This window comes from Lissotriton vulgaris, chromosome 12 (genome assembly GCF_964263255.1).
Source record: "Lissotriton vulgaris chromosome 12, aLisVul1.2, whole genome shotgun sequence".
Lineage (NCBI taxonomy): Eukaryota > Metazoa > Chordata > Amphibia > Caudata > Salamandridae > Lissotriton > Lissotriton vulgaris.
The window spans coordinates 606,627,672-606,642,105 of NC_141700.1; the positions used below are offsets into that span (position 1 = coordinate 606,627,672).

The 14,434-nt window shown below is 45.5% G+C and overlaps 1 protein-coding gene across 1 annotated transcript in view; it reads right to left on the minus strand.

Annotated features, from left to right (window-relative positions):
- The window catches only part of PKD1L3 (polycystin 1 like 3, transient receptor potential channel interacting), a 1,100,724-nt gene that overhangs the window by 1,033,618 nt on the left and 52,672 nt on the right, over positions 1–14,434 (minus strand). The window contains exon 2 of the mRNA XM_086945530.1: positions 9,158–9,210. The gene's annotated coding sequence lies outside the window, so the exon portion shown is untranslated. The remainder of the gene's footprint in view (positions 1–9,157; positions 9,211–14,434) is intronic.

The window sequence follows — 14,434 nt, forward strand, 5'->3', positions numbered from 1 at the left end:
AGACGATGGCGATTCCACCTCCTGCTCCGTTGGTGTGGTCCCTGCAGGTGATCTTGTAGCCTCCCGGGACGGCTATTGCTATGTCGAGTGCCGAGGTGGGTTTCAGCCAGGTCTCTATCAGGAAGGCAGCGTCTGGGGAGGTTGAGTCGAGTAAGTCTCAGAGTTCAACGGTGTGTTTGCGGGCGGAGCGGGTGTTGAGAAGGACGCATCTGAGGTGGTTGGGTTCTTTCCTGGTCTGCCGCATGGTTGGGCGGATGCTTGTGAAGCTGCAGTTCTGGCAGGTGAAAGCTCAGTGGGTGTGCTTCGGGGCGGCCAGGAAGCAGGTGTGTGATCGTCGGGTGTTGAGTGTGTGAAGGGTTCTGGCATCGTAGCGGTGTTGGGCATGGGGCGTTTTCTGGGGTCCTTGCGCTGGGCCCGGTCCAGGTGCGGACCGTGCCAGGACCGCGCCTTCATAATGTAGAAAGCCTTATTTTGCGATTCAGTAACCTATTACCGAATCGTAAAATGGGTTTGAGATTCAGTATTAGAAAGGAGGCGTGTTTAGTCCCTTCCTTATACTGAATCACAATGGTATGAGTGAGTTTTGCGACCGAAATGCAGTCGCAAAGCATTTGCATTTTTTGCCTATTTCAAGTAGGTGGTAATCCATTAGCAAATGGGAAGAAATCCCCAAGGGACCCCAGCCACTTTGTGAATGTTCGTTAAAAAAATGTTTTTCAAGATCAGGCAGTGGTCTCAGATACCACTGCCATACATGCCAACATTTTAGAATCGCAAAGTTGGTGAATTAAAAAAAAGATATTAGAGAGAATGTATTTCTCCCTTTGACTTCTATTAAGGGTGAGGTCTTAATCGGGTCTATTGTAATGTATGGAACTTGCAAGTGTGCTGTTGCAAGGTTGGATATCAGAAAAGCAAAAGTAAATTTTTTTCTTACCTGTCAAGATCACAGAGAAAGCGATATGGCAGAGAGAGCTTGACAAAAAAGTTGTGCGCTGGCCTGCAGGAGCAGGTTTCTGGCAGTCCATACTCCGAGGTCACAAAAGACCAGTCCCCGTCGGCAGAAGCCTGACAGAGAATAGGGTTTTTGCATGGGAAGAATTCTGCCTCTAAAGGTGGTAGGCTCAGAAGAGAACAATATTAATTTTATATGAGGAGGAATGTTTTAAAAGAGAGTGCATTTTAAGACTCACAGAAAGGTAATGAGGACCAGCATGGATTTAAGGAAGACAACCAGTAACCATCCAGCTCAGAAAGATGCCCCATAATTTCCAGCGTACTGGGGAAATGCTTAATTTGCAGAATGGCTAGTCCAGCCCGGCTTAATTGGAAGTTAATACAGTAATTTATGAATGAGCTTGAATTGATCTTACTGGCTGTCTTAAGGTTTTAGATCTTTTTTTATTGTTGGTAGAAAAACATGTAGTACAACAATGTCCCGCCTACATCCACTGGCCGGTGGTGATTAGACAAATTAGAAACATAAATGTAGTCGTGGAGAAGGATATCACAGGACTTAGAAAGACAGGGTAAAGTGACAGTATGAGTGTTGAGAAGGGTATGCAATGTGATACCCCTCAGGATGTTTACTGGCTGAGAAAGTGCAGTGGTTAGCGTGGGGGCGACGAGTCTAAGGGAGAGTTGCCTGAAGATGTTAGTCAGAGAATTCATAAATAAAATAGGCAGGTGAGTTCGCGGAATTGCTACAACAGATATTGAATGCATGGTTGCCACATCTTATCAAACACAGGGAGTGCATGTGTGGCAACAGATGTTAACTTCTCCATTCCCAGCAGTTCCCATAATTAATAAAGACAGTCTAAATGTACCGGGATGACCTGGGGGCCCCATCTAGAGAGAAGGACTTGTTTCGCGGCACCCAATCCTAATGCAATTGATTTGCCTCTACACGATTTCAAGGGATATGTTAAAAGGTTGGGAAGACCCAATAGCACATAACTGAGAAATCTAGAGATGTCTGAATGAAATAGGGCATTCACTTCTTCCAGAATCCCATCCCAAAAGGTTTCCAATTTGGGACACTCCCGTAACAAATGGGTAAGAGTACCCTTAGTCCACATTGGCGCCAACAACTTCCGTCTTTGCTTGGATCCCAGTGAGTTATCCTAGCTGGAGTGAAATACCAGTAGTTAATCTTTAAAAACATCTCCTTACTGGTGGTGTCAAGAGTGGTGCCACCCATTTGAATACCCGCAATCCGGGGGTGCCGTAGATCCTCTCTGCAAATGTCTCCATATATAGAGCAAAGAGCCAGAGCGATAAGGGACAGCCCTATTCGTTCCACGGGCGATGGCAAAACGGGTGGACAGCAGCCCATTCACCCTCACCCTAGCCTTAGGGGATTTATAACAACAATGAACCCACCAGCGAAAACATGGGCTGAAACCCATGTGTTCAAGGACCAGACAAAGGTAGGGCCAATGGATGCGATGGAAGGCTTTCTCAGCGTCGATCAACAAAAGGACAGTTGACGCCTGTGGCTACTGCCCTTTATCCAATAGATGGCACACCCGCTTTATATTATCACTACGTTATTGCTCTGGGATAGACCCAGTTTGATCTGTCTCAACCAGCCCTTGAATATAGGGGGTCAACCTGTGAGCCAGAATTCTCATGAAAATGTTTATGTCAATGTTCAGGAGCGAGATCGAGCAGTAGGACGCGCAGTATGCAGGGTCCTTGCCCACCTTGGGGATCACAGTGAAAGTGGCTAGGTGCATTGAATCGGGCAGCACCCCACAGTGGCTAAGTGTATTAGAAAGACGTGCAAAGCTAGGTGCAGGCTGTACCCCAAAAGCCTTATAAAGCTCAATGCTGTAACCATCCTGCCCAGGAGCTTTGCCCGGTTTCAGATGCTGGATGGCCATTAAAAACTTCCTGCACAGTGATATCGCCATCAAGAGAAGGGATCGCAGTTCACGGGATCGTGGAAAGGGGAGTCATTGACAGATATGTTACCATGTCAGCTTCTGAGAGGGAATCTGTCTCATAGAGACACAAGCTATGTCCTCGTCTCGAGATCACATGGAACCGTAAAACCTGCTTCCTTCATCCACTGTCTAGCACCAATACAAGGCTGCCAACCTGGCCCGTCCGTGATGTGGAGCGGTCCCTCTGCACATCCTTTACTATATTAAAGTCCCCACCTATCATAACATCCATTTCCGGCGCAGCCAACAGCTGATCAAATGCATCCCTAATAAATACTTCTTGGTGGTCGTTGGGCGCATATTTAGTGGCCAAAGTGAACCCAACCCCTTTTACCTCTATACGCAGGGCCAAGAATCTTCCTGGTATTTTGGCGTGTACCTGCACCACCATCCCCGGGAATGTGTGGCGAGAAGGATCGCAACTCCGGCCTTCTTAACCAACCCAGATGAAAAGTATTGTCAGTACAAACCAGCAGGAGAGCATCCGCAGCCAATCTGAAGAAGATGGGTCTCTTACAACAAACATATGCCACATTTAGCGTCCCTGAGAAAAGCAAGCAACGCCAAGTACTTTGCAGGTGCATTAAGGCCTCTAACATTAAGGCTAAATATTGATATCACCATCAGTATACTTGTAGCAACACAATGCAGGGCATGTGTGAAATAAGATAAAGCCAGACCAAGTTACACATACATCATAGAGTATCATAGACCGGATATGGGTAAGGACAGAAATACACAAGAAAAATACATAGAAGAGAGGTGAGAAACAACAAAACAAGAACTTCCCCCGCATGGGGACACAAATTGTAATGAAATGAGGGTACTCAGTCAAATGCTCCATACCGTGGTGGAGCTCCCCCGTCCATATCTGTATGCTGGAGCACGAGGGAGTAACTGCAACCTGGAGGAAAGCTTGTCCATGAGGAAGAGACTACAAATTTGGCCGGAAGCCTGACAGTGGAACCAGCAGGAAGAACCCACAAGAGTCAAGCAGGTCTATGTTTATTGCAAAAGTCAATGATCACCATCTGCTTCGGTGACACTATCCCCATGTTGTAGCTGCCTACACGTCGAGGACCAGCACCATCAGCCATCGGGTCCCGGAATGGCGAGGTAGTCCATGCTTCAGACCAAAAGGAGGGCATATCCTGGGGAGCACAGGCATCTTAGCGTGCGGACATCTCGTTTTGTCCAAACAATTGATGGGTGAAACCATCTGTATCGAACGTTCATCTTCCAGAGTAGATCCGTCAATGCTTGGAGAGCCTTCCGTCTTTGTAGGGTGAGCATGGAGATGTCCTTATATAACTACAGCCTGTGTCCCTCAAATTCAATAACTGCCTTGTCACTTGGCTGCGGTCATAATGGCGTCCTTCTGGCGATAGTAGTGAACACAAGTGAGTATGTCCTGAGGTTGACCCAATGCGCTAGGCGGACGTCCAGCACAATGAATGTTGCCAAGTGCTATTTCCTGATCCCTAAGTGAGGTGCCACATGTTTAAATAGACAAACAACAAAGTCCCAAAGGTTGCCAGGAATGGCCTGCAGGGGTACCCCTTTAAAGCATATGTTCGAGTGCCGACACCGGTTTTCAAGATCTTCGAGTTGATAACGCAGTTCCTGATTCTGATCTCGCAGCTCTAGTAGCTCACAACAGTGGCCATCCAGCTCCTCCTCACGTGCATCCTGCCTCTTGCCTAGCTCCTCAACATCGCACCAAACATCTTTAATCTCTGATACAATGTCCTGCTTGAGGCCAGTGAAGTCACCACGAAAAGACCCAAAGAGTTGCTCCAGAAAAGCTTTTGTTATGGGGCATCCCCAGAGGCCACTCCATTAGCCTGAGCTTCCTCAGTGAGCAGCGCTGTGGCAGCCATCTCGGGACCCTGATACGCCTTCTTCTTAGCAAAGAGATCTTTCAGAGATGAGTCTTTCTTCGTGGTTCATTGAGAGGACATAGTGGATACAGTGGCCACCCTTCAGAGATAAAAATGCCCCCTTCCAGCACTCGCTAGCGCTCCCGCACTAAAAATACATAATCTGTTTGTATTATATTTGGGGACTGCAGCAGGCTTCCAGGTAAGCGTCCCAACCGTAGCAGGAAGCGGTTCCAATGCTGTGTCCAGAGATGATGACTGGGAAGAGTCAGCAATATATCCTCTCTTGTCGCCCAACTGTAGTACACAGTGGTGAATAAGGTGCCACCCCTTCTTCTTTCCCAGGCCCAACAACTACAGTGTGGGGCCGTCACCAGCAGGTACACAAGCGGTCACAAATGCCACATGCTGATTTCAACATTTATGTGCTTCGCCCCCCCCCCCCATGCTTTGTTTAGTTCAAGAATATTGATGCAATGTTGAGGGGAGAGGGTAGGCAACACTGGAGATGGACCAGCCCACCAACACGGGCTGCCGGTGGTCAACACGATCAACCCATGTCTCAAGCCTCTCCCCCGGTAAGGAAATGCAAGGCGGGTAGGCAAGCAAGGGTTAAGGCAACACGGGTGGGATCACAACAGGCTATGAGGGCAAGCACGAAGCGTGGCCTCTCGACAGGGATTCCAGTCAAAGAGCGCGCCTCCGTTTATCGATTGAGGGCAGAGGAGAGCTAGGTAAGTAAAGGCCCAATGGCCGGGCCAGAGATGAAAAGGGGTAGAGAGCCACGGTGGTGAGGAAGGGGAGGCCTCTACTCTGGCGGCGCCCACCTTCTACTCCACGGAAGTAGCAGGCCGCTCCCGCCACTCACTGCACGCCACCAGGCTCCCAGAGTAAGCATGGGTGGCCAGGGGGGCACTGCTGATGAGCAGAGGGGGAATATAGCACCCCAGTATATAGGGAGACAGCACCCGCCATCCTCCTCCAGCCTCACCGCTGCACCGGATCCGGCAGCTTCTTGGGCCGCCCGACGACATCCACCCACCTATGCACCATAGAGAGGTGCCCTGTAAGGCAATGGTGCAAGATCAGGCTACAGAGCCCCACCGCTCAGCCACTTCTGGTTGTTCGGGGGATACAGTTGGCAGACCTCCGAGAGATGCTGGTTATCTTTAAAAATTAGTCTTGCATACGAGATTCTGTAGAACTTGTAGTTTTCTAAAGTCCTCCTCAGCAAGAAAGTGGAGTATACTCCTTATGCATGTCAAGAGGTGGTTATAGGAGGATGATCAGGTTAAACCCAGGAAGACCATGTGAATTTAGTAAATCACTTAGAGCATTTCTCTTTCTTTTTAAATCCAATCACTAGTTCTGTTCCTGAGGGACATTTTGTTGCTTTCGCTTGTAGGTGCTGATATGATGGCCCGGTCTTCATTTAAATATTAGACTAGTGCCCTAATTATGAGTGGCCAGTATAATTCTGATTGATACATATCAGGCCTTGAAAAATCTACTTGCGAGTGAACTTAAGCTGGAAAGCAAAAGATGTTCTTTCATTCAGAAAGTGAATGAGCAATGAAGATGCCTTGGCTTTAAATTTTGACATATTTTTTCTCTGCTCAAGGACAGAGGTCAAATGTCAGTGTGTCTTTTTACTAATTGCTGCTTATCTTGCCCTGGAAAATGGTGTTTGCTTTGCTTTGTTCAACTGCAGTTAGCGGATTTTGTAAAGTGAGCTTTCTGAAAATAATTGCGAAAGCATTAGGATGTCAGGTTTTCTTTTTGGCACGTAACATTTAAATAGTTTGTAAATAAATAGTACAAATATTTAAAAAAAGTTAGGAGTTACGAAAGCAATCTTTTTGTAATTCAGAAGTGTGATGCTATCAAAGATTTAAATAAGCGCAAAACAAATAGGAACACTTTACTTGGTGATGTGCAAATGACAAATATTTGCATAAACTCGATTTCAAAACTTAATTGTTTGTATCCCCTATAGTTATATAAATAAAACCGCGTGTCACTTGCACATTTTATGGCTGTTTCAATGGAAAATGTCCTGATTGCAAATGACAGTGTGCTACCACTTCATGCTTTAGTTACATATTTAATATAAGGTGTAGTTTTTAAACATGATTTGAGAAACATTCCAGCCCGCCCTGATGAAAATGTTGTTACTGAACTTAGAGGTAAGGCAAGGGAATGTATGACGTTACAACAAATTCCGTTGCAACGCATGCCTTTACCACGCATGCGTTACAACGGAATTCGTTTTCCACGCTTAACCTTTACCTCGAATATACCTTTACCACGCATACATTTACAACGTTTTTCGTTGTAAATGTATGCATGGTGAGGGCATACTCTTGATAAAGGTTATAACTCTCCCCTTAAATGCCCCCTGCCTCCACTCCTTATATTTACCCCTGCCCTTAACACTTAATATATATATATTTATTTTACTAAAATGCCCCTTACCTTTTACCTCGCCTTCTCTCCTTCTTCTTTGGTTACGTCGGTCGTACGTCGTTGAGAGGAAGCGGAAGTTACTTTCCGTTTCCTCTCCAACGACGTCGATTGCTTCAGCTTCGTCTTCACTTCGGCTTTTCAGGTAAGTTTTTTTTTGGGGGGGGGAGAGCCCCCCTTTTTATCCCAACGCTTTATTTTTTTTATGGGGGAGACCCCCCAAACCCCCCCTTTTTTTTTCATTTACCACACATGCCTTTACTACGTATTTTGTAGTAAAGGTACGCGTGGTAAAGCCTCTCGTTGTAACCATGCATGCGTTGTAAAGCATGCGTGGTAAAGGATTTCGTGGAAACGGCTTCGTTGTAGAGGCCGTTTCCCGAGGTAAGGCAGGTATTATGTGTATGCTACATGCAGCAAGATTTGTATTATATATGGAGCAAAAGTTTGGTCTACTAAATCAAACAGAGTTTTTTGAACGGCAGATCAAAAATATTTGAAGGTGCTATCATAAGTGTTAAGGAAAGAAATGGAGGCTCAGTGAATACACTGTTTTGCCTAGGATCACATAATTTTAAACCAGTTTATGTGCACAACCTGTAAAGCACTCTGATACCTTTGGGTCTAGCTAGCGCTATATAAAACTCACAAATAAATAAACGAGTCAAGAGCATTACAGTTAGGCCAAGTAGATTATTTAAGTCACTAGACCTGCAGGACTGGTAACAGTTTTATGATTTTCCGAGGCCTGCATATGGTAACTCCAGCTAAAGCCCTTACTGTAATTTCAAGTTTGCAGCTTTACACCGTACTCTCCTGCAGTTCTCGCCAGGTAAACTTTAGCAGGTCAAACATGAAGATATTCAGCAGTGGAAAAAAAGCCTGGTAATTACTGGAACATACAGATATTGGTGCAATGTGCACCAAAACCTGCATGTTATTCCCAGAAAAGTGGCAATAGGTCCTATTTATCAGACCCAAAAAATTCTGACTCCCACAGAGCTGGATTTGATCAGATACAATAAATATCACAAAAACAACAATTGATGGACAGAATGCAGAACAATGTCATACATTCACCCCAGTACAGAGATCTGGGCCTAAATCCATCGTTTATTTGCACTCCACTGGAGTCAAGCTATCCTGGCTGAAGATGGCTGATAGCCAGAAACCGGTCCTAGGATGCTTGTTTCCGGTCCAGGGAAGACATGGCTTGGCAGTTCGGGTTGGACTGTTCCCATGAGGCACAGGGTCAGACTGATTTGCATATGGCCATGTATGAACTGGGGTGGCTGAGTGAGCTAAAGAATGGTGATGGATTAAACCCAGATCAGTTGACTGGGGGTGAGTGTTTGATTTGCTCAAACGCTCCGTCCATCATCCCCTTTTATATCACTTTGTTCGCCCTAAGTTGGCAGGGTACACTCAGACGTGAGTCCCTTGCTCATTTGGCCACTGGATTCAAGATAGCCTGGCTGATGAGGATTATGAATCCGAAACCGGTCCCAGGATGCTTGTTTCTGGTCCAGGGAAGACATGGCTTGGCAGTTCGGGCTGCACTGTTCCCATGAGGCACAGTGTCAGACTGATTTGCATATGGCCATGTCTGAACTGGGGTGGCTGAGTGAGCTAAAGAATGGTGATGGATTAAACCCAGATCAGTTGACTGGGGGTGAGTGTTTGATTTGCTCAAACGCTCCGTCCATCATCCCCTTTTGTATCACAATAAATATCACACCAGATAATGTACCACTCATTACAAGGGCCTAAACAGACTGCAGTTCGATAATATGGGTTTGAGTACAAATATTTTATGTATTAACATTGTTCAATTTCATAATAACATTAAGTCATCATACTCACCTGACTTGACTGCCCCTGTCTACTTCTGACTTGTCGAAGGGGTTTCGGAAGACCTGAAAAGGGACATGGCTAAGGTGAATTCCTGTAGATAGAGAAGGTGCTCTCCTTCTCAACCATGAAAGAACCTGAGAATCTTTTTTTAATAACTTAACATTTCCAACAATTCATTGCAGCAGTGAAAGGAACAAGCTACTAAGCCTGTACTGAAAGAGCCTTCAATATTCTAGGTCAACAACTGTGTCTACCTAATCAGAACTCTCATATTCCCTCCACTGCAGTATTACAGCACTATTTATAAAGTTTTCAGCAAGATACAGTTGTGTAACTCTAGTGCATACAAAACAAGGAGTTACTGTTGTATCCTATGCAAATAAGAACATGCAACCACTCCTCAGAAAGTTCTCCTCTGACTCCGGGTGAAACAGTAAATTAACATTAAAGTGATGTGCACTGGACACAATTCTATATGAGGAAAGACGTCAAGTACCTCCAGGAAAAAGGCCTTATTACGTGTCAACTAAGATCCATTCCTACGTGGTCCATCGACAGCCAAGAGGGTGCAACAAACACAGTTGAAAAACTGTGAAAGCCTTTAGAGCATGACTGGAAAACTCTCAAGCCCTCTTCAAAGCGCAAACTGAGAACAGTCCGACCCATGCCACATAGACCTATCACAAACAGTCCTTAGTTTAGTTGAATTACTAAATAAATGCTCACTGTCTGTCAGTCAGTGCCCACACTATAACTGCCAAGTGCCAGTTCTGGGAGCATGAAAAACATGTTTTGACGAAGCTTCATCTAAAGCCAGCTGCTGTGGCTTCGAAACTAATAATCAATAGAAACCAGAACTACAGTAAGTTGTCTCGGTTATTTTTGTAGAGACAGACCAAATTACAAACGTGGTGAGAACATTAATACAGAGGACAAGGGTTTTTAGTGCATCAGAATGTCCTAGGGCGCTCTACCAGATGTGGACGCTGCAGGTAGCTGAGTAAAGTGGAGTAAATAAGGTGCAACAGGCGAGCGGAGAAGACCCCCTAACAAGATCCCAAGATAAATGGATCTTTTTTGAAATAGATTTCGTGTTATCCTAGTTGTCTTGCGCGGTTCCTCCTACTGTACTTTAGCTTTTGTCTCATGGACCTTTTGCCAATTGGGCTTTTTACACCTTTTTCCTTCGGTTGAAAGACAAATGTTCTAGTTTTTTTTCCATAGGGACGCTAACTACCACGCACACAGTACTTAAACACTCCCTACTTCGGGTCACGTGTCCTATCGTTGGAACACGATGACCCGGGAGCACTCGAAACAGACGTCCTACTGATCCTTAACTAAGTTAGTACGTGAGGCTCTGTGCCTGACGGCCTTAGGTAGTGCTATGCCATTTAGTTAATGCTGCGTTTGTCTAAGACTGATGCCGGTGTCTTGTTTCCACAGAACTTGGATTCACCTGGGGCGTACCCGCTCCAGTGGAACTTTCACCTGAACTTCTCCCGGGATATGAGCTTTCTTTTTACGTGACCAGAGGTAATTTTAGCTGTCTGACCGACCTTGGGCTCGTATCTTTAACAGGGGAACGTGGCAGAGTATTGTTTTTCTCAAATGTGAGGTTAAATATGTACAGGCACACGCCGAGAACACAAGATCTTATTTAATCTCGTGCTCTCTCCTTGCAGCGTACTATCATTTATAGACGCAGAGACTAATTTGATATTGGCAGATCTACTTGAACTCTTGAAGGAGCATTTCTTCTTTCCCGGTATGTTCCTGGCTACATCCCCTTCGATTTAGACTTGTCTGCACGTTGGGGACCGCGTTTTTATTCATTCCCTCATTTATCTATTGATTTCTATTTTCTACATGTTTCCCCAGATTAACACGTACTGAGACTATTCCTCTACATGGTCACGGGCCCTGCCGGGTCGGAACTATCACCGGTGGAGCGGTGAGCATGCCATTAATATTTCACCACCTCCCTCAATTTTGTAATATATATATATTTTTTTTGAAAACCTTTATTGCACCTTCATACAGTTACACAGCACGTCGCCTACAACCCCGAGGGGCCGGCCGCTAAATGAAAAGAAATAGCAATGACAGCCTCGAGAAGTAAAGTCCATGTGATGAAAAAGCCACTGTATTGAAAGGCTCGCCACAGAAATGAATGAAGGTCACTAGTACACGTTTCATACAGAGTAAATGAGGTTTTCGTTTTCTTTTTTTTTTTAAGGAAAATAACAAAAGAAACAAAAGAACAACGGGAAATCACAGTGCGACCATCGATAAAGAACATTGCAGGATAGCTATAGGAAAAACCCCAGGACAGGATAAAGTGCTGTGTGTTATATAGAAGCCAATGTGGAGAGTGTAGCAACTGCCACCCCCCCATTGCCCTCCCGAAGGGCCCCCCACCTCAACCACTCCCCCTCACTCCATCCCTCCCTCATCATCTGAGTTTAGCGGATCGTCCTCTGGCAGTGGATCGCAATTGTCGCCTCGGTACACATTCCATGGGGACCACACCTTATTCCACTTGCCTGGACAAGCCCGACCTAAGTACACCGCCCTTTCTGTTACCATCGTTCTGTCCATGTTCATGCACCACTGTGACGTTGGAAGGTCTGCCGCCCCCCAACGCTGCGCAATGTCCCGCTTCGCTACCATCATTCCCAGTGTCACCCAGAGACGACCATGCCTAGACAGATCTGTCGGCTCCCAAATGTTAAGGAGACACCGCCTTGGCTCCGGGAGAACCGAGACCTCCAGCACCTGGGACACAGTGCGCAATATTTGGCGCCAATATTGTTGTATGCGAGGGCATTCCCAAAACGTGTGAAAGAAGGTACCCTCGTCCCCGCAGCCGCGCAAGCAAAATGGGTGTGGAGTTCTGTGGATGCGGTGTAGCAGTGTCCGCGTGTAGTATACCCTGTGGAGGACCTTAAGCTGGACTAGCCTCATCCTGGCCGATATGCCCGCCTCTTTTGGGGAAGCCAGAGCCTCATTCCACTCACACTCATCCAGGGCGCCCACCTCCTGTTCCCACTTTTCCCTGAGGGGAGCCAGGGGATCTGGTGAATTGTTTAGGAGCTTACGATACGTCAAGGAGGTTGCCCTCTCCACCATGAAATCGGTCAGAAGGCGATCCTCCAGCGGGGAGGACTCAGGGAGAGTCGATCCGGAAGGGATGGCCGAGAGCAGAGCATGGCGAATCTGCACGTACCGATATGATTCGTGCGGCCCAAGGTCATATACTTCTCTCAGGCGGGTGAACAAAATAACATCCCCTCGCTCCCACATGTCCCCCACTGTGGAGATGCCTATGGAGTCCCAATGGGAAAACCCCTTACTGGTCCTCAAATTGCCCAAAGTGCGCGTGTCCCAGAGCGGGGTGAGCTTGGTGAGTGTACCTTTCCATCCTAGCGCAGCTGTCGCTGCGTGCCAGGTGTCCACAGTGAGTTTAGTGGGCCCTATGAGTAGTCTCAGCTTTCTCCGATCATAAAGTGGGGCAAGTATGTTGTTGGTGCCCAACTGCGCCCTGTCTGCTTGGAATGCCGGGTCAGACTGTGGGGCGTGCAGCCACTGATTAATGGGCTAGGTATTACGACCGTCAACATCTCCTTACAGGCACCAACAAAAAACGGGATGCCAGTTTAGTATTCGTAACTAGGCACTCCATGTTGAATAAACAAATCCAACAAATTCTGTATGCGAATTGGCATATCCTTAATGTCAACAAAAGCGGAAATGAGATTATAAATAAACCTCTTTTTGCTTACAAGAAAAACAAAAATATCAAGGATATAGTGGTCAGATCAAGGATGCCAACTCAGAAGGCCATGAGCCAAAGAGATATCATCACTGGGGCTCCAGTGATTGGAAATCATAGGTGTGGAATTTGTAAAATTTGCCCACTAACTATTGAAACTGCAGAATTTACTTTCAACAATATAACTATTCCCTTGTTAACCATGACAAATTGTAAAACTACCAACATTGTTTACCTTTTAATCTGTCCATGCAACAAAGGATATGTTGGTGAATCCTCGCGTTCTGTATGTACAAGAATCACGGAACATAAATCAGCGATTCGTACACGAAAACTAACTGCCCCTCTAGTGTCGCACTATCTAGATAAGGACCACAAACCTGAAGATATCCAGTGGATAGTTTTAGAAAAAATTGTGGCTAAAGCAGGCATTAACATAGACAAAATTCGTCGCAAACGTGAAGTGTTTTGGATTTTCACTTTGGACACTTTTAAATCAGGCCTTAATTCCGAAATTCCATGGCAGCAAGCAATCCTTTAACAATATTATCAGGGTATGATCATAAATATAGACATGTACTTAAAATTACTGAGTTTCACTGTGTGACCCTTTTAACTATCTGGTGTCACATATATGGGGAATAATACCATATATATAAAAAAAAATTTGAACTAGCGACGATAATGTTAATCACGTACTAAATTGATGCATAGAGTACATATGCCACTTCATCCAGACATTAAATATCGTCTGGTTATAAACATATCCTTTCCAATTCATGTTTCTGCGAAAAAACGAGGTTAGTATTTTGTCAGTTAAAATATGTGGCTTTCAGACATTATTTGCATATAAATTTATGCAATATATTTTGATCTGTGAGATTATCACCAAAAGACAAACAAAAGTCTTTTTTTTTTTCAGCTGCTCCGGTGGTTTTAAACGTAATAGCTCAAACCCCTGAGTAGTCTGTCTTCGATCTCGTGTTAGGTATTGTGACTCGTGACTCGTTTGTTAGACGTCATCGAGCCGCGCCTTCTGCAATTGGCAACAGCTGTTAGGTACGCAGTGCGGGCTAATGAGAGCGCGTTTTCTTGAATATATAGCCGGAAATCGCCCAGTTCGTCTAGATCGCGGACATTAGAAGCACCGACCGATCAGAACCCCCGTCCGAGCGCACGAGAGTCCAAAGACGAAGGTATGTGTTAAACCCAAGCGAAATCTTTTTGGCTTGACAAGATTTTAGCTTTAGATAAGGGATTAGGATTGATTCTATTGTATCCGTCTTATGTTTAGGTTATGGGAAGCCTGCCCCACGTGAACCTATATCTGGCGGATGCACTGATATCAATACGCTAAGGTAATGGGACATAAAAACAAGATAAGAGTGGTCATTTACACTATGGTTATGCCTACTACAATAGTGGTTTCTTTCTATTTTCTCAACAGTGTTTATATAATAAAATATTTCCATCCAGCACATGTGCCGGCGTCACTGCATCAAGGTAATGGC